Source organism: Lathamus discolor, chromosome 21 (assembly GCF_037157495.1).
Source record: "Lathamus discolor isolate bLatDis1 chromosome 21, bLatDis1.hap1, whole genome shotgun sequence".
Classification (NCBI taxonomy): domain Eukaryota; kingdom Metazoa; phylum Chordata; class Aves; order Psittaciformes; family Psittacidae; genus Lathamus; species Lathamus discolor.
The window spans coordinates 2,351,907-2,379,361 of record NC_088904.1 but is presented as its reverse complement, the minus strand read 5'-3'; positions in this window follow the sequence as shown (position 1 = coordinate 2,379,361).

Sequence of the window (27,455 nt, the reverse complement as noted above, 5' to 3'; positions counted from 1 at the left end):
CTTTACGCTCTTCGACCCGAGCACAAACCTCCGCTGTAGAGACAGCCTCCTCCCTGCTCTCCAGCAGCACGGGAACAACGAGCTCAGCAGCTGAAACAACCACCGCTGTCACTCCCAGCACAGGTAGAACATCCTCTGCTTCCACGATCACCTCAACAAGTACACAGACAACACAATCCCCCACCACAGTCTTTGCAACATCATTCTCAACCGCTCCAGGCACAAGCCCAATTACAGCCACAACATCCACTGTTCAGAGCACATCCGAGGAGAACATTTCCTCAACTTCTGCTACTTCTACACCCATCTCCTCTCTGCCAACAACCTCCAGTGCTACCGGCAGAAGCACATCCACCCTGGAGGCCACCACTGAGACTGCCACAACCACCATGCTGGAAACGTACAGCACCGTCTCCCAGGCCTCCTCTTCTCCTGACACTACAGCTTTACGCTCTTCCACTCCAACACAAACTTCTGCTTTAGACACAGCCTCCTCCCTGCTCTCCAGCAGCACGGGAACAATGAGCCCAGCAGCCGAAACAGCCACTGCAGTCACTCCCAGCACAGGTGCAACAACCTCTGCTTCCGCTGTCACCTCAACAAGTACGCAGACAACAGAATCCCCCACCACAGTCCTTGTAACATCATCCTCAACTGTTCCAGGCACAAGAACAACCACAGCCACAACATCCACTATGCAGAGCACATCCCAGGAGAACATTTCCTCAGGAACTTCTGCAACATCTACACCCATCTCCTCTCTGCCAACAACCTCCACTGCTGCTGGCAAAAGCACATCCACCCTGGAGGCCACCACTGAGATCGCCACAACCACCGTGCTGGAACAGTCCAGCACCGTCTCCCACTCTACGTCTCCTCCTGACACTACAGCTTTTCGCTCTTTGACTCAAGCACAAACCTCTGCTGTAGAGACAGCCTCCTCCCTGCCCTCCAGCAGCATGGGAACAGCAAGCCCAGCAGCTCAAACAATGACTACAGTCACTCCAAGCACAGCTGCAACATCCTCTGCTTCCGCTATCACCTCAACAAGTACACAGATAACAGAATCCGCCACCACAGTCCTTGTAACATCATCCTCCCCTGCTCCAGGCACCAGAACATCTACAGCCAAAATATCCACTGTTGAGAGCACATCCGAGGAGAGCATTTCCCCAACTTCTGCTACTTCTACACCCAATTCCTCTTTCCCGACAGCCTCTACTGCTACTGGCACAAGCGCATCCACCCTGGAGGCCACCACTGAGACTGCCACAGCCACCACAGTGGAAACGTACAGCACCGTCTCCAAGGCCATGTCTACTCCTGACACAACAGCTTTACGCTCTTCGACCCGAGCACAAACCTCCGCTGTAGAGACAGCCTCCTCCCTGCTCTCCAGCAGCACGGGAACAACGAGCTCAGCAGCTGAAACAACCACCGCTGTCACTCCCAGCACAGGTAGAACATCCTCTGCTTCCACGATCACCTCAACAAGTACACAGACAACAGAATCCCCCACCACAGTCCTTGCAACATCATTCTCAACCGCTCCAGGCACAAGCCCAATTACAGCCACAACATCCACTGTTCAGAGCACATCCGAGGAGAACATTTCCTCAACTTCTGCTACTTCTACACCCATCTCCTCTCTGCCAACAACCTCCAGTGCTACCGGCAGAAGCACATCCACCCTGGAGGCCACCACTGAGACTGCCACAACCACCATGCTGGAAACGTACAGCACCGTCTCCCAGGCCTCCTCTTCTCCTGACACTACAGCTTTACGCTCTTCCACTCCAACACAATCTTCTGCTTTAGACACAGCCTCCTCCCTGCTCTCCAGCAGCACGGGAACAATGAGCCCAGCAGCCGAAACAGCCACTGCAGTCACTCCCAGCACAGGTGCAACAACCTCTGCTTCCGCTGTCACCTCAACAAGTACGCAGACAACAGAATCCCCCACCACAGTCCTTGTAACATCATCCTCAACTGTTCCAGGCACAAGAACAACCACAGCCACAACATCCACTATGCAGAGCACATCCCAGGAGAACATTTCCTCAGCAACTTCTGCAACATCTACACCCATCTCCTCTCTGCCAACAACCTCCACTGCTGCTGGCAAAAGCACATCCACCCTGGAGGCCACCACTGAGATCGCCACAACCACCGTGCTGGAACAGTCCAGCACCGTCTCCCACTCTACGTCTCCTCCTGACACTACAGCTTTTCGCTCTTTGACTCAAGCACAAACCTCTGCTGTAGAGACAGCCTCCTCCCTGCCCTCCAGCAGCATGGGAACAGCAAGCCCAGCAGCTCAAACAATGACTACAGTCACTCCAAGCACAGCTGCAACATCCTCTGCTTCCGCTATCACCTCAACAAGTACACAGATAACAGAATCCCCCACCACAGTCCTTGTAACATCATCCTCCCCTGCTCCAGGCACCAGAACATCTACAGCCAAAATATCCACTGTTGAGAGCACATCCGAGGAGAGCATTTCCCCAACTTCTGCTACTTCTACACCCAATTCCTCTTTCCCGACAGCCTCTACTGCTACTGGCACAAGCGCATCCACCCTGGGGGCCACCACTGAGACTGCCACAGCCACCACAGTGGAAACGTACAGCACCGTCTCCAAGGCCATGTCTACTCCTGACACAACAGCTTTACGCTCTTCGACCCGAGCACAAACCTCCGCTGTAGAGACAGCCTCCTCCCTGCTCTCCAGCAGCACGGGAACAACGAGCTCAGCAGCTGAAACAACCACCGCTGTCACTCCCAGCACAGGTAGAACATCCTCTGCTTCCACGATCACCTCAACAAGTACACAGACAACAGAATCCCCCACCACAGTCCTTGTAACATCATTCTCAACCGCTCCAGGCACAAGCCCAATTACAGCCACAACATCCACTGTTCAGAGCACATCCGAGGAGAACATTTCCTCAACTTCTGCTACTTCTACACCCATCTCCTCTCTGCCAACAACCTCCAGTGCTACCGGCAGAAGCACATCCACCCTGGAGGCCACCACTGAGACTGCCACAACCACCATGCTGGAAACGTACAGCACCGTCTCCCAGGCCTCCTCTTCTCCTGACACTACAGCTTTACGCTCTTCCACTCCAACACAAACTTCTGCTTTAGACACAGCCTCCTCCCTGCTCTCCAGCAGCACGGGAACAATGAGCCCAGCAGCCGAAACAGCCACTGCAGTCACTCCCAGCACAGGTGCAACAACCTCTGCTTCCGCTGTCACCTCAACAAGTACGCAGACAACAGAATCCCCCACCACAGTCCTTGTAACATCATCCTCAACTGTTCCAGGCACAAGAACAACCACAGCCACAACATCCACTATGCAGAGCACATCCCAGGAGAACATTTCCTCAGCAACTTCTGCAACATCTACACCCATCTCCTCTCTGCCAACAACCTCCACTGCTGCTGGCAAAAGCACATCCACCCTGGAGGCCACCACTGAGGTCGCCACAACCACCGTGCTGGAACAGTCCAGCACCGTCTCCCACTCTACGTCTCCTCCTGACACTACAGCTTTTCGCTCTTTGACTCAAGCACAAACCTCTGCTGTAGAGACAGCCTCCTCCCTGCCCTCCAGCAGCATGGGAACAGCAAGCCCAGCAGCTCAAACAATGACTACAGTCACTCCAAGCACAGCTGCAACATCCTCTGCTTCCGCTATCACCTCAACAAGTACACAGATAACAGAATCCCCCACCACAGTCCTTGTAACATCATCCTCCCCTGCTCCAGGCACCAGAACATCTACAGCCAAAATATCCACTGTTGAGAGCACATCCGAGGAGAGCATTTCCCCAACTTCTGCTACTTCTACACCCAATTCCTCTTTCCCGACAGCCTCTACTGCTACTGGCACAAGCGCATCCACCCTGGGGGCCACCACTGAGACTGCCACAGCCACCACAGTGGAAACGTACAGCACCGTCTCCAAGGCCATGTCTACTCCTGACACAACAGCTTTACGCTCTTCGACCCGAGCACAAACCTCCGCTGTAGAGACAGCCTCCTCCCTGCTCTCCAGCAGCACGGGAACAACGAGCTCAGCAGCTGAAACAACCACCGCTGTCACTCCCAGCACAGGTAGAACATCCTCTGCTTCCACTCTCACCTCAACAAGTACACAGACAACAGAATCCCCCACCACAGTCCTTGTAACATCATTCTCAACCGCTCCAGGCACAAGCCCAATTACAGCCACAACATCCACTGTTCAGAGCACATCCGAGGAGAACATTTCCTCAACTTCTGCTACTTCTACACCCATCTCCTCTCTGCCAACAACCTCCAGTGCTACCGGCAGAAGCACATCCACCCTGGAGGCCACCACTGAGACTGCCACAACCACCATGCTGGAAACGTACAGCACCGTCTCCCAGGCCTCCTCTTCTCCTGACACTACAGCTTTACGCTCTTCCACTCCAACACAAACTTCTGCTTTAGACACAGCCTCCTCCCTGCTCTCCAGCAGCACGGGAACAATGAGCCCAGCAGCCGAAACAGCCACTGCAGTCACTCCCAGCACAGGTGCAACAACCTCTGCTTCCGCTGTCACCTCAACAAGTACGCAGACAACAGAATCCCCCACCACAGTCCTTGTAACATCATCCTCAACTGTTCCAGGCACAAGAACAACCACAGCCACAACATCCACTATGCAGAGCACATCCCAGGAGAACATTTCCTCAGCAACTTCTGCAACATCTACACCCATCTCCTCTCTGCCAACAACCTCCACTGCTGCTGGCAAAAGCACATCCACCCTGGAGGCCACCACTGAGATCGCCACAACCACCGTGCTGGAACAGTCCAGCACCGTCTCCCACTCTACGTCTCCTCCTGACACTACAGCTTTTCGCTCTTTGACTCAAGCACAAACCTCTGCTGTAGAGACAGCCTCCTCCCTGCCCTCCAGCAGCATGGGAACAGCAAGCCCAGCAGCTCAAACAATGACTACAGTCACTCCAAGCACAGCTGCAACATCCTCTGCTTCCGCTATCACCTCAACAAGTACACAGATAACAGAATCCCCCACCACAGTCCTTGTAACATCATCCTCCCCTGCTCCAGGCACCAGAACATCTACAGCCAAAATATCCACTGTTGAGAGCACATCCGAGGAGAGCATTTCCCCAACTTCTGCTACTTCTACACCCAATTCCTCTTTCCCGACAGCCTCTACTGCTACTGGCACAAGCGCATCCACCCTGGAGGCCACCACTGAGACTGCCACAGCCACCACAGTGGAAACGTACAGCACCGTCTCCAAGGCCATGTCTACTCCTGACACAACAGCTTTACGCTCTTCGACCCGAGCACAAACCTCCGCTGTAGAGACAGCCTCCTCCCTGCTCTCCAGCAGCACGGGAACAACGAGCTCAGCAGCTGAAACAACCACCGCTGTCACTCCCAGCACAGGTAGAACATCCTCTGCTTCCACGATCACCTCAACAAGTACACAGACAACAGAATCCCCCACCACAGTCCTTGTAACATCATTCTCAACCGCTCCAGGCACAAGCCCAATTACAGCCACAACATCCACTGTTCAGAGCACATCCGAGGAGAACATTTCCTCAACTTCTGCTACTTCTACACCCATCTCCTCTCTGCCAACAACCTCCAGTGCTACCGGCAGAAGCACATCCACCCTGGAGGCCACCACTGAGACTGCCACAACCACCATGCTGGAAACGTACAGCACCGTCTCCCAGGCCTCCTCTTCTCCTGACACTACAGCTTTACGCTCTTCCACTCCAACACAAACTTCTGCTTTAGACACAGCCTCCTCCCTGCTCTCCAGCAGCACGGGAACAATGAGCCCAGCAGCCGAAACAGCCACTGCAGTCACTCCCAGCACAGGTGCAACAACCTCTGCTTCCGCTGTCACCTCAACAAGTACGCAGACAACAGAATCCCCCACCACAGTCCTTGTAACATCATCCTCAACTGTTCCAGGCACAACAACAACCACAGCCACAACATCCACTATGCAGAGCACATCCCAGGAGAACATTTCCTCAGCAACTTCTGCAACATCTACACCCATCTCCTCTCTGCCAACAACCTCCACTGCTGCTGGCAAAAGCACATCCACCCTGGAGGCCACCACTGAGATCACCACAACCACCGTGCTGGAACAGTCCAGCACCGACTCCCACTCTACGTCTCCTCCTGACACTACAGCTTTTCGCTCTTTGACTCAAGCACAAACCTCTGCTGTAGAGACAGCCTCCTCCCTGCCCTCCAGCAGCATGGGAACAGCAAGCCCAGCAGCTCAAACAATGACTACAGTCACTCCAAGCACAGCTGCAACATCCTCTGCTTCCGCTATCACCTCAACAAGTACACAGATAACAGAATCCCCCACCACAGTCCTTGTAACATCATCCTCCCCTGCTCCAGGCACCAGAACATCTACAGCCAAAATATCCACTGTTGAGAGCACATCCGAGGAGAGCATTTCCCCAACTTCTGCTACTTCTACACCCAATTCCTCTTTCCCGACAGCCTCTACTGCTACTGGCACAAGCGCATCCACCCTGGAGGCCACCACTGAGACTGCCACAGCCACCACAGTGGAAACGTACAGCACCGTCTCCAAGGCCATGTCTACTCCTGACACAACAGCTTTACGCTCTTCGACCCGAGCACAAACCTCCGCTGTAGAGACAGCCTCCTCCCTGCTCTCCAGCAGCACGGGAACAACGAGCTCAGCAGCTGAAACAACCACCGCTGTCACTCCCAGCACAGGTAGAACATCCTCTGCTTCCACGATCACCTCAACAAGTACACAGACAACACAATCCCCCACCACAGTCCTTGCAACATCATTCTCAACCGCTCCAGGCACAAGCCCAATTACAGCCACAACATCCACTGTTCAGAGCACATCCGAGGAGAACATTTCCTCAACTTCTGCTACTTCTACACCCATCTCCTCTCTGCCAACAACCTCCAGTGCTACCGGCAGAAGCACATCCACCCTGGAGGCCACCACTGAGACTGCCACAACCACCATGCTGGAAACGTACAGCACCGTCTCCCAGGCCTCCTCTTCTCCTGACACTACAGCTTTACGCTCTTCCACTCCAACACAAACTTCTGCTTTAGACACAGCCTCCTCCCTGCTCTCCAGCAGCACGGGAACAATGAGCCCAGCAGCCGAAACAGCCACTGCAGTCACTCCCAGCACAGGTGCAACAACCTCTGCTTCCGCTGTCACCTCAACAAGTACGCAGACAACAGAATCCCCCACCACAGTCCTTGTAACATCATCCTCAACTGTTCCAGGCACAACAACAACCACAGCCACAACATCCACTATGCAGAGCACATCCCAGGAGAACATTTCCTCAGCAACTTCTGCAACATCTACACCCATCTCCTCTCTGCCAACAACCTCCACTGCTGCTGGCAAAAGCACATCCACCCTGGAGGCCACCACTGAGGTCGCCACAACCACCGTGCTGGAACAGTCCAGCACCGTCTCCCACTCTACGTCTCCTCCTGACACTACAGCTTTTCGCTCTTTGACTCAAGCACAAACCTCTGCTGTAGAGACAGCCTCCTCCCTGCCCTCCAGCAGCATGGGAACAGCAAGCCCAGCAGCTCAAACAATGACTACAGTCACTCCAAGCACAGCTGCAACATCCTCTGCTTCCGCTATCACCTCAACAAGTACACAGATAACAGAATCCCCCACCACAGTCCTTGTAACATCATCCTCCCCTGCTCCAGGCACCAGAACATCTACAGCCAAAATATCCACTGTTGAGAGCACATCCGAGGAGAGCATTTCCCCAACTTCTGCTACTTCTACACCCAATTCCTCTTTCCCGACAGCCTCTACTGCTACTGGCACAAGCGCATCCACCCTGGGGGCCACCACTGAGACTGCCACAGCCACCACAGTGGAAACGTACAGCAACGTCTCCAAGGCCATGTCTACTCCTGACACAACAGCTTTACGCTCTTCGACCCGAGCACAAACCTCCGCTGTAGAGACAGCCTCCTCCCTGCTCTCCAGCAGCACGGGAACAACGAGCTCAGCAGCTGAAACAACCACCGCTGTCACTCCCAGCACAGGTAGAACATCCTCTGCTTCCACGATCACCTCAACAAGTACACAGACAACACAATCCCCCACCACAGTCTTTGCAACATCATTCTCAACCGCTCCAGGCACAAGCCCAATTACAGCCACAACATCCACTGTTCAGAGCACATCCGAGGAGAACATTTCCTCAACTTCTGCTACTTCTACACCCATCTCCTCTCTGCCAACAACCTCCAGTGCTACCGGCAGAAGCACATCCACCCTGGAGGCCACCACTGAGACTGCCACAACCACCATGCTGGAAACGTACAGCACCGTCTCCCAGGCCTCCTCTTCTCCTGACACTACAGCTTTACGCTCTTCCACTCCAACACAAACTTCTGCTTTAGACACAGCCTCCTCCCTGCTCTCCAGCAGCACGGGAACAATGAGCCCAGCAGCCGAAACAGCCACTGCAGTCACTCCCAGCACAGGTGCAACAACCTCTGCTTCCGCTGTCACCTCAACAAGTACGCAGACAACAGAATCCCCCACCACAGTCCTTGTAACATCATCCTCAACTGTTCCAGGCACAAGAACAACCACAGCCACAACATCCACTATGCAGAGCACATCCCAGGAGAACATTTCCTCAGCAACTTCTGCAACATCTACACCCATCTCCTCTCTGCCAACAACCTCCACTGCTGCTGGCAAAAGCACATCCACCCTGGAGGCCACCACTGAGATCGCCACAACCACCGTGCTGGAACAGTCCAGCACCGTCTCCCACTCTACGTCTCCTCCTGACACTACAGCTTTTCGCTCTTTGACTCAAGCACAAACCTCTGCTGTAGAGACAGCCTCCTCCCTGCCCTCCAGCAGCATGGGAACAGCAAGCCCAGCAGCTCAAACAATGACTACAGTCACTCCAAGCACAGCTGCAACATCCTCTGCTTCCGCTATCACCTCAACAAGTACACAGATAACAGAATCCCCCACCACAGTCCTTGTAACATCATCCTCCCCTGCTCCAGGCACCAGAACATCTACAGCCAAAATATCCACTGTTGAGAGCACATCCGAGGAGAGCATTTCCCCAACTTCTGCTACTTCTACACCCAATTCCTCTTTCCCGACAGCCTCTACTGCTACTGGCACAAGCGCATCCACCCTGGAGGCCACCACTGAGACTGCCACAGCCACCACAGTGGAAACGTACAGCACCGTCTCCAAGGCCATGTCTACTCCTGACACAACAGCTTTACGCTCTTCAACCCGAGCACAAACCTCCGCTGTAGAGACAGCCTCCTCCCTGCTCTCCAGCAGCACGGGAACAACGAGCTCAGCAGCTGAAACAACCACCGCTGTCACTCCCAGCACAGGTAGAACATCCTCTGCTTCCACTCTCACCTCAACAAGTACACAGACAACAGAATCCCCCACCACAGTCCTTGTAACATCATTCTCAACCGCTCCAGGCACAAGCCCAATTACAGCCACAACATCCACTGTTCAGAGCACATCCGAGGAGAACATTTCCTCAACTTCTGCTACTTCTACACCCATCTCCTCTCTGCCAACAACCTCCAGTGCTACCGGCAGAAGCACATCCACCCTGGAGGCCACCACTGAGACTGCCACAACCACCATGCTGGAAACGTACAGCACCGTCTCCCAGGCCTCCTCTTCTCCTGACACTACAGCTTTACGCTCTTCCACTCCAACACAAACTTCTGCTTTAGACACAGCCTCCTCCCTGCTCTCCAGCAGCACGGGAACAATGAGCCCAGCAGCCGAAACAGCCACTGCAGTCACTCCCAGCACAGGTGCAACAACCTCTGCTTCCGCTGTCACCTCAACAAGTACGCAGACAACAGAATCCCCCACCACAGTCCTTGTAACATCATCCTCAACTGTTCCAGGCACAACAACAACCACAGCCACAACATCCACTATGCAGAGCACATCCCAGGAGAACATTTCCTCAGCAACTTCTGCAACATCTACACCCATCTCCTCTCTGCCAACAACCTCCACTGCTGCTGGCAAAAGCACATCCACCCTGGAGGCCACCACTGAGGTCGCCACAACCACCGTGCTGGAACAGTCCAGCACCGTCTCCCACTCTACGTCTCCTCCTGACACTACAGCTTTTCGCTCTTTGACTCAAGCACAAACCTCTGCTGTAGAGACAGCCTCCTCCCTGCCCTCCAGCAGCATGGGAACAGCAAGCCCAGCAGCTCAAACAATGACTACAGTCACTCCAAGCACAGCTGCAACATCCTCTGCTTCCGCTATCACCTCAACAAGTACACAGATAACAGAATCCCCCACCACAGTCCTTGTAACATCATCCTCCCCTGCTCCAGGCACCAGAACATCTACAGCCAAAATATCCACTGTTGAGAGCACATCCGAGGAGAGCATTTCCCCAACTTCTGCTACTTCTACACCCAATTCCTCTTTCCCGACAGCCTCTACTGCTACTGGCACAAGCGCATCCACCCTGGGGGCCACCACTGAGACTGCCACAGCCACCACAGTGGAAACGTACAGCAACGTCTCCAAGGCCATGTCTACTCCTGACACAACAGCTTTACGCTCTTCGACCCGAGCACAAACCTCCGCTGTAGAGACAGCCTCCTCCCTGCTCTCCAGCAGCACGGGAACAACGAGCTCAGCAGCTGAAACAACCACCGCTGTCACTCCCAGCACAGGTAGAACATCCTCTGCTTCCACGATCACCTCAACAAGTACACAGACAACACAATCCCCCACCACAGTCTTTGCAACATCATTCTCAACCGCTCCAGGCACAAGCCCAATTACAGCCACAACATCCACTGTTCAGAGCACATCCGAGGAGAACATTTCCTCAACTTCTGCTACTTCTACACCCATCTCCTCTCTGCCAACAACCTCCAGTGCTACCGGCAGAAGCACATCCACCCTGGAGGCCACCACTGAGACTGCCACAACCACCATGCTGGAAACGTACAGCACCGTCTCCCAGGCCTCCTCTTCTCCTGACACTACAGCTTTACGCTCTTCCACTCCAACACAAACTTCTGCTTTAGACACAGCCTCCTCCCTGCTCTCCAGCAGCACGGGAACAATGAGCCCAGCAGCCGAAACAGCCACTGCAGTCACTCCCAGCACAGGTGCAACAACCTCTGCTTCCGCTGTCACCTCAACAAGTACGCAGACAACAGAATCCCCCACCACAGTCCTTGTAACATCATCCTCAACTGTTCCAGGCACAAGAACAACCACAGCCACAACATCCACTATGCAGAGCACATCCCAGGAGAACATTTCCTCAGCAACTTCTGCAACATCTACACCCATCTCCTCTCTGCCAACAACCTCCACTGCTGCTGGCAAAAGCACATCCACCCTGGAGGCCACCACTGAGATCGCCACAACCACCGTGCTGGAACAGTCCAGCACCGTCTCCCACTCTACGTCTCCTCCTGACACTACAGCTTTTCGCTCTTTGACTCAAGCACAAACCTCTGCTGTAGAGACAGCCTCCTCCCTGCCCTCCAGCAGCATGGGAACAGCAAGCCCAGCAGCTCAAACAATGACTACAGTCACTCCAAGCACAGCTGCAACATCCTCTGCTTCCGCTATCACCTCAACAAGTACACAGATAACAGAATCCCCCACCACAGTCCTTGTAACATCATCCTCCCCTGCTCCAGGCACCAGAACATCTACAGCCAAAATATCCACTGTTGAGAGCACATCCGAGGAGAGCATTTCCCCAACTTCTGCTACTTCTACACCCAATTCCTCTTTCCCGACAGCCTCTACTGCTACTGGCACAAGCGCATCCACCCTGGAGGCCACCACTGAGACTGCCACAGCCACCACAGTGGAAACGTACAGCACCGTCTCCAAGGCCATGTCTACTCCTGACACAACAGCTTTACGCTCTTCAACCCGAGCACAAACCTCCGCTGTAGAGACAGCCTCCTCCCTGCTCTCCAGCAGCACGGGAACAACGAGCTCAGCAGCTGAAACAACCACCGCTGTCACTCCCAGCACAGGTAGAACATCCTCTGCTTCCACTCTCACCTCAACAAGTACACAGACAACAGAATCCCCCACCACAGTCCTTGTAACATCATTCTCAACCGCTCCAGGCACAAGCCCAATTACAGCCACAACATCCACTGTTCAGAGCACATCCGAGGAGAACATTTCCTCAACTTCTGCTACTTCTACACCCATCTCCTCTCTGCCAACAACCTCCAGTGCTACCGGCAGAAGCACATCCACCCTGGAGGCCACCACTGAGACTGCCACAACCACCATGCTGGAAACGTACAGCACCGTCTCCCAGGCCTCCTCTTCTCCTGACACTACAGCTTTACGCTCTTCCACTCCAACACAAACTTCTGCTTTAGACACAGCCTCCTCCCTGCTCTCCAGCAGCACGGGAACAATGAGCCCAGCAGCCGAAACAGCCACTGCAGTCACTCCCAGCACAGGTGCAACAACCTCTGCTTCCGCTGTCACCTCAACAAGTACGCAGACAACAGAATCCCCCACCACAGTCCTTGTAACATCATCCTCAACTGTTCCAGGCACAACAACAACCACAGCCACAACATCCACTATGCAGAGCACATCCCAGGAGAACATTTCCTCAGCAACTTCTGCAACATCTACACCCATCTCCTCTCTGCCAACAACCTCCACTGCTGCTGGCAAAAGCACATCCACCCTGGAGGCCACCACTGAGATCGCCACAACCACCGTGCTGGAACAGTCCAGCACCGTCTCCCACTCTACGTCTCCTCCTGACACTACAGCTTTTCGCTCTTTGACTCAAGCACAAACCTCTGCTGTAGAGACAGCCTCCTCCCTGCCCTCCAGCAGCATGGGAACAGCAAGCCCAGCAGCTCAAACAATGACTACAGTCACTCCAAGCACAGCTGCAACATCCTCTGCTTCCGCTATCACCTCAACAAGTACACAGATAACAGAATCCGCCACCACAGTCCTTGTAACATCATCCTCCCCTGCTCCAGGCACCAGAACATCTACAGCCAAAATATCCACTGTTGAGAGCACATCCGAGGAGAGCATTTCCCCAACTTCTGCTACTTCTACACCCAATTCCTCTTTCCCGACAGCCTCTACTGCTACTGGCACAAGCGCATCCACCCTGGAGGCCACCACTGAGACTGCCACAGCCACCACAGTGGAAACGTACAGCACCGTCTCCAAGGCCATGTCTACTTCTGACACAACAGCTTTACGCTCTTCGACCCGAGCACAAACCTCCGCTGTAGAGACAGCCTCCTCCCTGCTCTCCAGCAGCACGGGAACAACGAGCTCAGCAGCTGAAACAACCACCGCTGTCACTCCCAGCACAGGTAGAACATCCTCTGCTTCCACGATCACCTCAACAAGTACACAGACAACACAATCCCCCACCACAGTCTTTGCAACATCATTCTCAACCGCTCCAGGCACAAGCCCAATTACAGCCACAACATCCACTGTTCAGAGCACATCCGAGGAGAACATTTCCTCAACTTCTGCTACTTCTACACCCATCTCCTCTCTGCCAACAACCTCCAGTGCTACCGGCAGAAGCACATCCACCCTGGAGGCCACCACTGAGACTGCCACAACCACCATGCTGGAAACGTACAGCACCGTCTCCCAGGCCTCCTCTTCTCCTGACACTACAGCTTTACGCTCTTCCACTCCAACACAAACTTCTGCTTTAGACACAGCCTCCTCCCTGCTCTCCAGCAGCACGGGAACAATGAGCCCAGCAGCCGAAACAGCCACTGCAGTCACTCCCAGCACAGGTGCAACAACCTCTGCTTCCGCTGTCACCTCAACAAGTACGCAGACAACAGAATCCCCCACCACAGTCCTTGTAACATCATCCTCAACTGTTCCAGGCACAACAACAACCACAGCCACAACATCCACTATGCAGAGCACATCCCAGGAGAACATTTCCTCAGCAACTTCTGCAACATCTACACCCATCTCCTCTCTGCCAACAACCTCCACTGCTGCTGGCAAAAGCACATCCACCCTGGAGGCCACCACTGAGATCACCACAACCACCGTGCTGGAACAGTCCAGCACCGACTCCCACTCTACGTCTCCTCCTGACACTACAGCTTTTCGCTCTTTGACTCAAGCACAAACCTCTGCTGTAGAGACAGCCTCCTCCCTGCCCTCCAGCAGCATGGGAACAGCAAGCCCAGCAGCTCAAACAATGACTACAGTCACTCCAAGCACAGCTGCAACATCCTCTGCTTCCGCTATCACCTCAACAAGTACACAGATAACAGAATCCCCCACCACAGTCCTTGTAACATCATCCTCCCCTGCTCCAGGCACCAGAACATCTACAGCCAAAATATCCACTGTTGAGAGCACATCCGAGGAGAGCATTTCCCCAACTTCTGCTACTTCTACACCCAATTCCTCTTTCCCGACAGCCTCTACTGCTACTGGCACAAGCGCATCCACCCTGGAGGCCACCACTGAGACTGCCACAGCCACCACAGTGGAAACGTACAGCACCGTCTCCAAGGCCATGTCTACTCCTGACACAACAGCTTTACGCTCTTCGACCCGAGCACAAACCTCCGCTGTAGAGACAGCCTCCTCCCTGCTCTCCAGCAGCACGGGAACAACGAGCTCAGCAGCTGAAACAACCACCGCTGTCACTCCCAGCACAGGTAGAACATCCTCTGCTTCCACTCTCACCTCAACAAGTACACAGACAACAGAATCCCCCACCACAGTCCTTGTAACATCATTCTCAACCGCTCCAGGCACAAGCCCAATTACAGCCACAACATCCACTGTTCAGAGCACATCCGAGGAGAACATTTCCTCAACTTCTGCTACTTCTACACCCATCTCCTCTCTGCCAACAACCTCCAGTGCTACCGGCAGAAGCACATCCACCCTGGAGGCCACCACTGAGACTGCCACAACCACCATGCTGGAAACGTACAGCACCGTCTCCCAGGCCTCCTCTTCTCCTGACACTACAGCTTTACGCTCTTCCACTCCAACACAAACTTCTGCTTTAGACACAGCCTCCTCCCTGCTCTCCAGCAGCACGGGAACAATGAGCCAAGCAGCCGAAACAGCCACTGCAGTCACTCCCAGCACAGGTGCAACAACCTCTGCTTCCGCTGTCACCTCAACAAGTACGCAGACAACAGAATCCCCCACCACAGTCCTTGTAACATCATCCTCAACTGTTCCAGGCACAAGAACAACCACAGCCACAACATCCACTATGCAGAGCACATCCCAGGAGAACATTTCCTCAGCAACTTCTGCAACATCTACACCCATCTCCTCTCTGCCAACAACCTCCACTGCTGCTGGCAAAAGCACATCCACCCTGGAGGCCACCACTGAGATCGCCACAACCACCGTGCTGGAACAGTCCAGCACCGTCTCCCACTCTACGTCTCCTCCTGACACTACAGCTTTTCGCTCTTTGACTCAAGCACAAACCTCTGCTGTAGAGACAGCCTCCTCCCTGCCCTCCAGCAGCATGGGAACAGCAAGCCCAGCAGCTCAAACAATGACTACAGTCACTCCAAGCACAGCTGCAACATCCTCTGCTTCCGCTATCACCTCAACAAGTACACAGATAACAGAATCCCCCACCACAGTCCTTGTAACATCATCCTCCCCTGCTCCAGGCACCAGAACATCTACAGCCAAAATATCCACTGTTGAGAGCACATCCGAGGAGAGCATTTCCCCAACTTCTGCTACTTCTACACCCAATTCCTCTTTCCCGACAGCCTCTACTGCTACTGGCACAAGCGCATCCACCCTGGAGGCCACCACTGAGACTGCCACAGCCACCACAGTGGAAACGTACAGCACCGTCTCCAAGGCCATGTCTACTCCTGACACAACAGCTTTACGCTCTTCAACCCGAGCACAAACCTCCGCTGTAGAGACAGCCTCCTCCCTGCTCTCCAGCAGCACGGGAACAACGAGCTCAGCAGCTGAAACAACCACCGCTGTCACTCCCAGCACAGGTAGAACATCCTCTGCTTCCACTCTCACCTCAACAAGTACACAGACAACAGAATCCCCCACCACAGTCCTTGTAACATCATTCTCAACCGCTCCAGGCACAAGCCCAATTACAGCCACAACATCCACTGTTCAGAGCACATCCGAGGAGAACATTTCCTCAACTTCTGCTACTTCTACACCCATCTCCTCTCTGCCAACAACCTCCAGTGCTACCGGCAGAAGCACATCCACCCTGGAGGCCACCACTGAGACTGCCACAACCACCATGCTGGAAACGTACAGCACCGTCTCCCAGGCCTCCTCTTCTCCTGACACTACAGCTTTACGCTCTTCCACTCCAACACAAACTTCTGCTTTAGACACAGCCTCCTCCCTGCTCTCCAGCAGCACGGGAACAATGAGCCCAGCAGCCGAAACAGCCACTGCAGTCACTCCCAGCACAGGTGCAACAACCTCTGCTTCCGCTGTCACCTCAACAAGTACGCAGACAACAGAATCCCCCACCACAGTCCTTGTAACATCATCCTCAACTGTTCCAGGCACAACAACAACCACAGCCACAACATCCACTATGCAGAGCACATCCCAGGAGAACATTTCCTCAGCAACTTCTGCAACATCTACACCCATCTCCTCTCTGCCAACAACCTCCACTGCTGCTGGCAAAAGCACATCCACCCTGGAGGCCACCACTGAGATCGCCACAACCACCGTGCTGGAACAGTCCAGCACCGTCTCCCACTCTACGTCTCCTCCTGACACTACAGCTTTTCGCTCTTTGACTCAAGCACAAACCTCTGCTGTAGAGACAGCCTCCTCCCTGCCCTCCAGCAGCATGGGAACAGCAAGCCCAGCAGCTCAAACAATGACTACAGTCACTCCAAGCACAGCTGCAACATCCTCTGCTTCCGCTATCACCTCAACAAGTACACAGATAACAGAATCCGCCACCACAGTCCTTGTAACATCATCCTCCCCTGCTCCAGGCACCAGAACATCTACAGCCAAAATATCCACTGTTGAGAGCACATCCGAGGAGAGCATTTCCCCAACTTCTGCTACTTCTACACCCAATTCCTCTTTCCCGACAGCCTCTACTGCTACTGGCACAAGCGCATCCACCCTGGAGGCCACCACTGAGACTGCCACAGCCACCACAGTGGAAACGTACAGCACCGTCTCCAAGGCCATGTCTACTTCTGACACAACAGCTTTACGCTCTTCGACCCGAGCACAAACCTCCGCTGTAGAGACAGCCTCCTCCCTGCTCTCCAGCAGCACGGGAACAACGAGCTCAGCAGCTGAAACAACCACCGCTGTCACTCCCAGCACAGGTAGAACATCCTCTGCTTCCACGATCACCTCAACAAGTACACAGACAACACAATCCCCCACCACAGTCTTTGCAACATCATTCTCAACCGCTCCAGGCACAAGCCCAATTACAGCCACAACATCCACTGTTCAGAGCACATCCGAGGAGAACATTTCCTCAACTTCTGCTACTTCTACACCCATCTCCTCTCTGCCAACAACCTCCAGTGCTACCGGCAGAAGCACATCCACCCTGGAGGCCACCACTGAGACTGCCACAACCACCATGCTGGAAACGTACAGCACCGTCTCCCAGGCCTCCTCTTCTCCTGACACTACAGCTTTACGCTCTTCCACTCCAACACAAACTTCTGCTTTAGACACAGCCTCCTCCCTGCTCTCCAGCAGCACGGGAACAATGAGCCCAGCAGCCGAAACAGCCACTGCAGTCACTCCCAGCACAGGTGCAACAACCTCTGCTTCCGCTGTCACCTCAACAAGTACGCAGACAACAGAATCCCCCACCACAGTCCTTGTAACATCATCCTCAACTGTTCCAGGCACAACAACAACCACAGCCACAACATCCACTATGCAGAGCACATCCCAGGAGAACATTTCCTCAGCAACTTCTGCAACATCTACACCCATCTCCTCTCTGCCAACAACCTCCACTGCTGCTGGCAAAAGCACATCCACCCTGGAGGCCACCACTGAGATCACCACAACCACCGTGCTGGAACAGTCCAGCACCGACTCCCACTCTACGTCTCCTCCTGACACTACAGCTTTTCGCTCTTTGACTCAAGCACAAACCTCTGCTGTAGAGACAGCCTCCTCCCTGCCCTCCAGCAGCATGGGAACAGCAAGCCCAGCAGCTCAAACAATGACTACAGTCACTCCAAGCACAGCTGCAACATCCTCTGCTTCCGCTATCACCTCAACAAGTACACAGATAACAGAATCCCCCACCACAGTCCTTGTAACATCATCCTCCCCTGCTCCAGGCACCAGAACATCTACAGCCAAAATATCCACTGTTGAGAGCACATCCGAGGAGAGCATTTCCCCAACTTCTGCTACTTCTACACCCAATTCCTCTTTCCCGACAGCCTCTACTGCTACTGGCACAAGCGCATCCACCCTGGAGGCCACCACTGAGACTGCCACAGCCACCACAGTGGAAACGTACAGCACCGTCTCCAAGGCCATGTCTACTCCTGACACAACAGCTTTACGCTCTTCGACCCGAGCACAAACCTCCGCTGTAGAGACAGCCTCCTCCCTGCTCTCCAGCAGCACGGGAACAACGAGCTCAGCAGCTGAAACAACCACCGCTGTCACTCCCAGCACAGGTAGAACATCCTCTGCTTCCACTCTCACCTCAACAAGTACACAGACAACAGAATCCCCCACCACAGTCCTTGCAACATCATTCTCAACCGCTCCAGGCACAAGCCCAATTACAGCCACAACATCCACTGTTCAGAGCACATCCGAGGAGAACATTTCCTCAACTTCTGCTACTTCTACACCCATCTCCTCTCTGCCAACAACCTCCAGTGCTACCGGCAGAAGCACATCCACCCTGGAGGCCACCACTGAGACTGCCACAACCACCATGCTGGAAACGTACAGCACCGTCTCCCAGGCCTCCTCTTCTCCTGACACTACAGCTTTACGCTCTTCCACTCCAACACAAACTTCTGCTTTAGACACAGCCTCCTCCCTGCTCTCCAGCAGCACGGGAACAATGAGCCCAGCAGCCGAAACAGCCACTGCAGTCACTCCCAGCACAGGTGCAACAACCTCTGCTTCCGCTGTCACCTCAACAAGTACGCAGACAACAGAATCCCCCACCACAGTCCTTGTAACATCATCCTCAACTGTTCCAGGCACAACAACAACCACAGCCACAACATCCACTATGCAGAGCACATCCCAGGAGAACATTTCCTCAGCAACTTCTGCAACATCTACACCCATCTCCTCTCTGCCAACAACCTCCACTGCTGCTGGCAAAAGCACATCCACCCTGGAGGCCACCACTGAGATCGCCACAACCACCGTGCTGGAACAGTCCAGCACCGTCTCCCACTCTACGTCTCCTCCTGACACTACAGCTTTTCGCTCTTTGACTCAAGCACAAACCTCTGCTGTAGAGACAGCCTCCTCCCTGCCCTCCAGCAGCATGGGAACAGCAAGCCCAGCAGCTCAAACAATGACTACAGTCACTCCAAGCACAGCTGCAACATCCTCTGCTTCCGCTATCACCTCAACAAGTACACAGATAACAGAATCCCCCACCACAGTCCTTGTAACATCATCCTCCCCTGCTCCAGGCACCAGAACATCTACAGCCAAAATATCCACTGTTGAGAGCACATCCGAGGAGAGCATTTCCCCAACTTCTGCTACTTCTACACCCAATTCCTCTTTCCCGACAGCCTCTACTGCTACTGGCACAAGCGCATCCACCCTGGAGGCCACCACTGAGACTACCACAGCCACCACAGTGGAAACGTACAGCACCGTCTCCAAGGCCATGTCTACTCCTGACACAACAGCTTTACGCTCTTCGACCCGAGCACAAACCTCCGCTGTAGAGACAGCCTCCTCCCTGCTCTCCAGCAGCACGGGAACAACGAGCTCAGCAGCTGAAACAACCACCGCTGTCACTCCCAGCACAGGTAGAACATCCTCTGCTTCCACGATCACCTCAACAAGTACACAGACAACACAATCCCCCACCACAGTCCTTGTAACATCATTCTCAACCGCTCCAGGCACAAGCCCAATTACAGCCACAACATCCACTGTTCAGAGCACATCCGAGGAGAACATTTCCTCAACTTCTGCTACTTCTACACCCATCTCCTCTCTGCCAACAACCTCCAGTGCTACCGGCAGAAGCACATCCACCCTGGAGGCCACCACTGAGACTGCCACAACCACCATGCTGGAAACGTACAGCACCGTCTCCCAGGCCTCCTCTTCTCCTGACACTACAGCTTTACGCTCTTCCACTCCAACACAAACTTCTGCTTTAGACACAGCCTCCTCCCTGCTCTCCAGCAGCACGGGAACAATGAGCCCAGCAGCCGAAACAGCCACTGCAGTCACTCCCAGCACAGGTGCAACAACCTCTGCTTCCGCTGTCACCTCAACAAGTACGCAGACAACAGAATCCCCCACCACAGTCCTTGTAACATCATCCTCAACTGTTCCAGGCACAACAACAACCACAGCCACAACATCCACTATGCAGAGCACATCCCAGGAGAACATTTCCTCAGCAACTTCTGCAACATCTACACCCATCTCCTCTCTGCCAACAACCTCCACTGCTGCTGGCAAAAGCACATCCACCCTGGAGGCCACCACTGAGATCGCCACAACCACCGTGCTGGAACAGTCCAGCACCGTCTCCCACTCTACGTCTCCTCCTGACACTACAGCTTTTCGCTCTTTGACTCAAGCACAAACCTCTGCTGTAGAGACAGCCTCCTCCCTGCCCTCCAGCAGCATGGGAACAGCAAGCCCAGCAGCTCAAACAATGACTACAGTCACTCCAAGCACAGCTGCAACATCCTCTGCTTCCGCTATCACCTCAACAAGTACACAGATAACAGAATCCGCCACCACAGTCCTTGTAACATCATCCTCCCCTGCTCCAGGCACCAGAACATCTACAGCCAAAATATCCACTGTTGAGAGCACATCCGAGGAGAGCATTTCCCCAACTTCTGCTACTTCTACACCCAATTCCTCTTTCCCGACAGCCTCTACTGCTACTGGCACAAGCGCATCCACCCTGGAGGCCACCACTGAGACTGCCACAGCCACCACAGTGGAAACGTACAGCACCGTCTCCAAGGCCATGTCTACTTCTGACACAACAGCTTTACGCTCTTCGACCCGAGCACAAACCTCCGCTGTAGAGACAGCCTCCTCCCTGCTCTCCAGCAGCACGGGAACAACGAGCTCAGCAGCTGAAACAACCACCGCTGTCACTCCCAGCACAGGTAGAACATCCTCTGCTTCCACGATCACCTCAACAAGTACACAGACAACACAATCCCCCACCACAGTCTTTGCAACATCATTCTCAACCGCTCCAGGCACAAGCCCAATTACAGCCACAACATCCACTGTTCAGAGCACATCCGAGGAGAACATTTCCTCAACTTCTGCTACTTCTACACCCATCTCCTCTCTGCCAACAACCTCCAGTGCTACCGGCAGAAGCACATCCACCCTGGAGGCCACCACTGAGACTGCCACAACCACCATGCTGGAAACGTACAGCACCGTCTCCCAGGCCTCCTCTTCTCCTGACACTACAGCTTTACGCTCTTCCACTCCAACACAAACTTCTGCTTTAGACACAGCCTCCTCCCTGCTCTCCAGCAGCACGGGAACAATGAGCCCAGCAGCCGAAACAGCCACTGCAGTCACTCCCAGCACAGGTGCAACAACCTCTGCTTCCGCTGTCACCTCAACAAGTACGCAGACAACAGAATCCCCCACCACAGTCCTTGTAACATCATCCTCAACTGTTCCAGGCACAAGAACAACCACAGCCACAACATCCACTATGCAGAGCACATCCCAGGAGAACATTTCCTCAGCAACTTCTGCAACATCTACACCCATCTCCTCTCTGCCAACAACCTCCACTGCTGCTGGCAAAAGCACATCCACCCTGGAGGCCACCACTGAGATCACCACAACCACCGTGCTGGAACAGTCCAGCACCGACTCCCACTCTACGTCTCCTCCTGACACTACAGCTTTTCGCTCTTTGACTCAAGCACAAACCTCTGCTGTAGAGACAGCCTCCTCCCTGCCCTCCAGCAGCATGGGAACAGCAAGCCCAGCAGCTCAAACAATGACTACAGTCACTCCAAGCACAGCTGCAACATCCTCTGCTTCCGCTATCACCTCAACAAGTACACAGATAACAGAATCCCCCACCACAGTCCTTGTAACATCATCCTCCCCTGCTCCAGGCACCAGAACATCTACAGCCAAAATATCCACTGTTGAGAGCACATCCGAGGAGAGCATTTCCCCAACTTCTGCTACTTCTACACCCAATTCCTCTTTCCCGACAGCCTCTACTGCTACTGGCACAAGCGCATCCACCCTGGAGGCCACCACTGAGACTGCCACAGCCACCACAGTGGAAACGTACAGCACCGTCTCCAAGGCCATGTCTACTCCTGACACAACAGCTTTACGCTCTTCGACCCGAGCACAAACCTCCGCTGTAGAGACAGCCTCCTCCCTGCTCTCCAGCAGCACGGGAACAACGAGCTCAGCAGCTGAAACAACCACCGCTGTCACTCCCAGCACAGGTAGAACATCCTCTGCTTCCACGATCACCTCAACAAGTACACAGACAACACAATCCCCCACCACAGTCCTTGCAACATCATTCTCAACCGCTCCAGGCACAAGCCCAATTACAGCCACAACATCCACTGTTCAGAGCACATCCGAGGAGAACATTTCCTCAACTTCTGCTACTTCTACACCCATCTCCTCTCTGCCAACAACCTCCAGTGCTACCGGCAGAAGCACATCCACCCTGGAGGCCACCACTGAGACTGCCACAACCACCATGCTGGAAACGTACAGCACCGTCTCCCAGGCCTCCTCTTCTCCTGACACTACAGCTTTACGCTCTTCCACTCCAACACAAACTTCTGCTTTAGACACAGCCTCCTCCCTGCTCTCCAGCAGCACGGGAACAATGAGCCCAGCAGCCGAAACAGCCACTGCAGTCACTCCCAGCACAGGTGCAACAACCTCTGCTTCCGCTGTCACCTCAACAAGTACGCAGACAACAGAATCCCCCACCACAGTCCTTGTAACATCATCCTCAACTGTTCCAGGCACAACAACAACCACAGCCACAACATCCACTATGCAGAGCACATCCCAGGAGAACATTTCCTCAGCAACTTCTGCAACATCTACACCCATCTCCTCTCTGCCAACAACCTCCACTGCTGCTGGCAAAAGCACATCCACCCTGGAGGCCACCACTGAGATCGCCACAACCACCGTGCTGGAACAGTCCAGCACCGTCTCCCACTCTACGTCTCCTCCTGACACTACAGCTTTTCGCTCTTTGACTCAAGCACAAACCTCTGCTGTAGAGACAGCCTCCTCCCTGCCCTCCAGCAGCATGGGAACAGCAAGCCCAGCAGCTCAAACAATGACTACAGTCACTCCAAGCACAGCTGCAACATCCTCTGCTTCCGCTATCACCTCAACAAGTACACAGATAACAGAATCCCCCACCACAGTCCTTGTAACATCATCCTCCCCTGCTCCAGGCACCAGAACATCTACAGCCAAAATATCCACTGTTGAGAGCACATCCGAGGAGAGCATTTCCCCAACTTCTGCTACTTCTACACCCAATTCCTCTTTCCCGACAGCCTCTACTGCTACTGGCACAAGCGCATCCACCCTGGAGGCCACCACTGAGACTACCACAGCCACCACAGTGGAAACGTACAGCACCGTCTCCAAGGCCATGTCTACTCCTGACACAACAGCTTTACGCTCTTCGACCCGAGCACAAACCTCCGCTGTAGAGACAGCCTCCTCCCTGCTCTCCAGCAGCACGGGAACAACGAGCTCAGCAGCTGAAACAACCACCGCTGTCACTCCCAGCACAGGTAGAACATCCTCTGCTTCCACGATCACCTCAACAAGTACACAGACAACACAATCCCCCACCACAGTCCTTGTAACATCATTCTCAACCGCTCCAGGCACAAGCCCAATTACAGCCACAACATCCACTGTTCAGAGCACATCCGAGGAGAACATTTCCTCAACTTCTGCTACTTCTACACCCATCTCCTCTCTGCCAACAACCTCCAGTGCTACCGGCAGAAGCACATCCACCCTGGAGGCCACCACTGAGACTGCCACAACCACCATGCTGGAAACGTACAGCACCGTCTCCCAGGCCTCCTCTTCTCCTGACACTACAGCTTTACGCTCTTCCACTCCAACACAAACTTCTGCTTTAGACACAGCCTCCTCCCTGCTCTCCAGCAGCACGGGAACAATGAGCCCAGCAGCCGAAACAGCCACTGCAGTCACTCCCAGCACAGGTGCAACAACCTCTGCTTCCGCTGTCACCTCAACAAGTGCACAGACAACAGAATCCCCCACCACAGTCCTTGTAACATCATCCTCAACTGTTCCAGGCACAAGAACAACCACAGCCACAACATCCACTATGCAGAGCACATCCCAGGAGAACATTTCCTCAGCAACTTCTGCAACATCTACACCCATCTCCTCTCTGCCAACAACCTCCACTGCTGCTGGCAAAAGCACATCCACCCTGGAGGCCACCACTAAGATCGCCACAACCACCGTGCTGGAACAGTCCAGCACCGTCTCCCACTCTACGTCTCCTCCTGACACTACAGCTTTTCGCTCTTTGACTCAAGCACAAACCTCTGCTGTAGAGACAGCCTCCTCCCTGCCCTCCAGCAGCATGGGAACAGCAAGCCCAGCAGCTCAAACAATGACTACAGTCACTCCAAGCACAGCTGCAACATCCTCTGCTTCCGCTATCACCTCAACAAGTACACAGATAACAGAATCCCCCACCACAGTCCTTGTAACATCATCCTCCCCTGCTCCAGGCACCAGAACATCTACAGCCAAAATATCCACTGTTGAGAGCACATCCGAGGAGAGCATTTCCCCAACTTCTGCTACTTCTACACCCAATTCCTCTTTCCCGACAGCCTCTACTGCTACTGGCACAAGCGCATCCACCCTGGAGGCCACCACTGAGACTGCCACAGCCACCACAGTGGAAACGTACAGCACCGTCTCCAAGGCCATGTCTACTCCTGACACAACAGCTTTACGCTCTTCGACCCGAGCACAAACCTCCGCTGTAGAGACAGCCTCCTCCCTGCTCTCCAGCAGCACGGGAACAACGAGCTCAGCAGCTGAAACAACCACCGCTGTCACTCCCAGCACAGGTAGAACATCCTCTGCTTCCACGATCACCTCAACAAGTACACAGACAACACAATCCCCCACCACAGTCCTTGTAACATCATTCTCAACCGCTCCAGGCACAAGCCCAATTACAGCCACAACATCCACTGTTCAGAGCACATCCGAGGAGAACATTTCCTCAACTTCTGCTACTTCTACACCCATCTCCTCTCTGCCAACAACCTCCAGTGCTACCGGCAGAAGCACATCCACCCTGGAGGCCACCACTGAGACTGCCACAACCACCATGCTGGAAACGTACAGCACCGTCTCCCAGGCCTCCTCTTCTCCTGACACTACAGCTTTACGCTCTTCCACTCCAACACAAACTTCTGCTTTAGACACAGCCTCCTCCCTGCTCTCCAGCAGCACGGGAACAATGAGCCCAGCAGCCGAAACAGCCACTGCAGTCACTCCCAGCACAGGTGCAACAACCTCTGCTTCCGCTGTCACCTCAACAAGTACGCAGACAACAGAATCCCCCACCACAGTCCTTGTAACATCATCCTCAACTGTTCCAGGCACAAGAACAACCACAGCCACAACATCCACTATGCAGAGCACATCCCAGGAGAACATTTCCTCAGCAACTTCTGCAACATCTACACCCATCTCCTCTCTGCCAACAACCTCCACTGCTGCTGGCAAAAGCACATCCACCCTGGAGGCCACCACTGAGATCGCCACAACCACCGTGCTGGAACAGTCCAGCACCGTCTCCCACTCTACGTCTCCTCCTGACACTACAGCTTTTCGCTCTTTGACTCAAGCACAAACCTCTGCTGTAGAGACAGCCTCCTCCCTGCCCTCCAGCAGCATGGGAACAGCAAGCCCAGCAGCTCAAACAATGACTACAGTCACTCCAAGCACAGCTGCAACATCCTCTGCTTCCGCTATCACCTCAACAAGTACACAGATAACAGAATCCCCCACCACAGTCCTTGTAACATCATCCTCCACTGCTCCAGGCGCAAGATTAACTACAGCCAAATTACTCTCCGTTCAGAGCACATCCGAGGAGAGCATTTCCTCAGCAAGTTCTGCAAATTTTACTCCCATCTCCTCTCTGCCAACAACCTGCACTTCTACTGGTACAAGCACCTCCACCCAGGAGGCCAGCACTGTGATCCCTGCAACCACCATAGTGGAAAAGTTCAGCACCGTCTCCCAGGCCACATCTCTTCCTGACACTACCGCTTTACGCTCTCCGACTCCAGGAGCCTCCTTTGCTTTAGAGACAACGTCCTCCGTGCACTCCAGCAGCACGGGAAGTACAAGTGTTACTCTGAGACCGTTTGTGGACAACATTTCCTCGTCTTATTTCACATCTACACTTACCTCCACCCTGTCAACAACCTCCAATTCTACCAGCACTGGGAATTCAACCCTTGAGGTTACCACTGTGGCCACCACTACTAGGAACAGAACCTCCAGCATTGGTGTCACATCTACATCTCCTTCTAAGATTTTGATTTCACGCTCTTCCACTCAAGCATATACATCTGCTCCTGATTTAACCTCCGCACTCCCCTCCTCCACACATACAGTCATCTCAGCTTCTGAAACGACTGCTGCTCTCACTTTCAGCCTCTCTGGACCATCCACTGCTGCCCTTGTCACCGACACAGCTACAACAACACAGAAGTCTTTAATTTCTTTTTCTGGTCTCACAAGTACTGTGTATTCTGAAACACTGGCCGGAGTCACTGTTAGTAGTACTCCAAAACCAAGTAAGTCAAATCACAGTAACAACTTCTTATAATTGTAAACGTATCGCACCGAAGCATTCTTAAGTTTCACCATTATCAATCTACCATTGATCCTAAGCTTTCAACATGTCAATATATAATACATTTACAGTTATTTTTCTTTTAGATGTACACTGCTTCCTTAAGAAAGGATGTTAATTACAGACCCTTATTGTATTAGTAATATTTAGAAAGTGCCT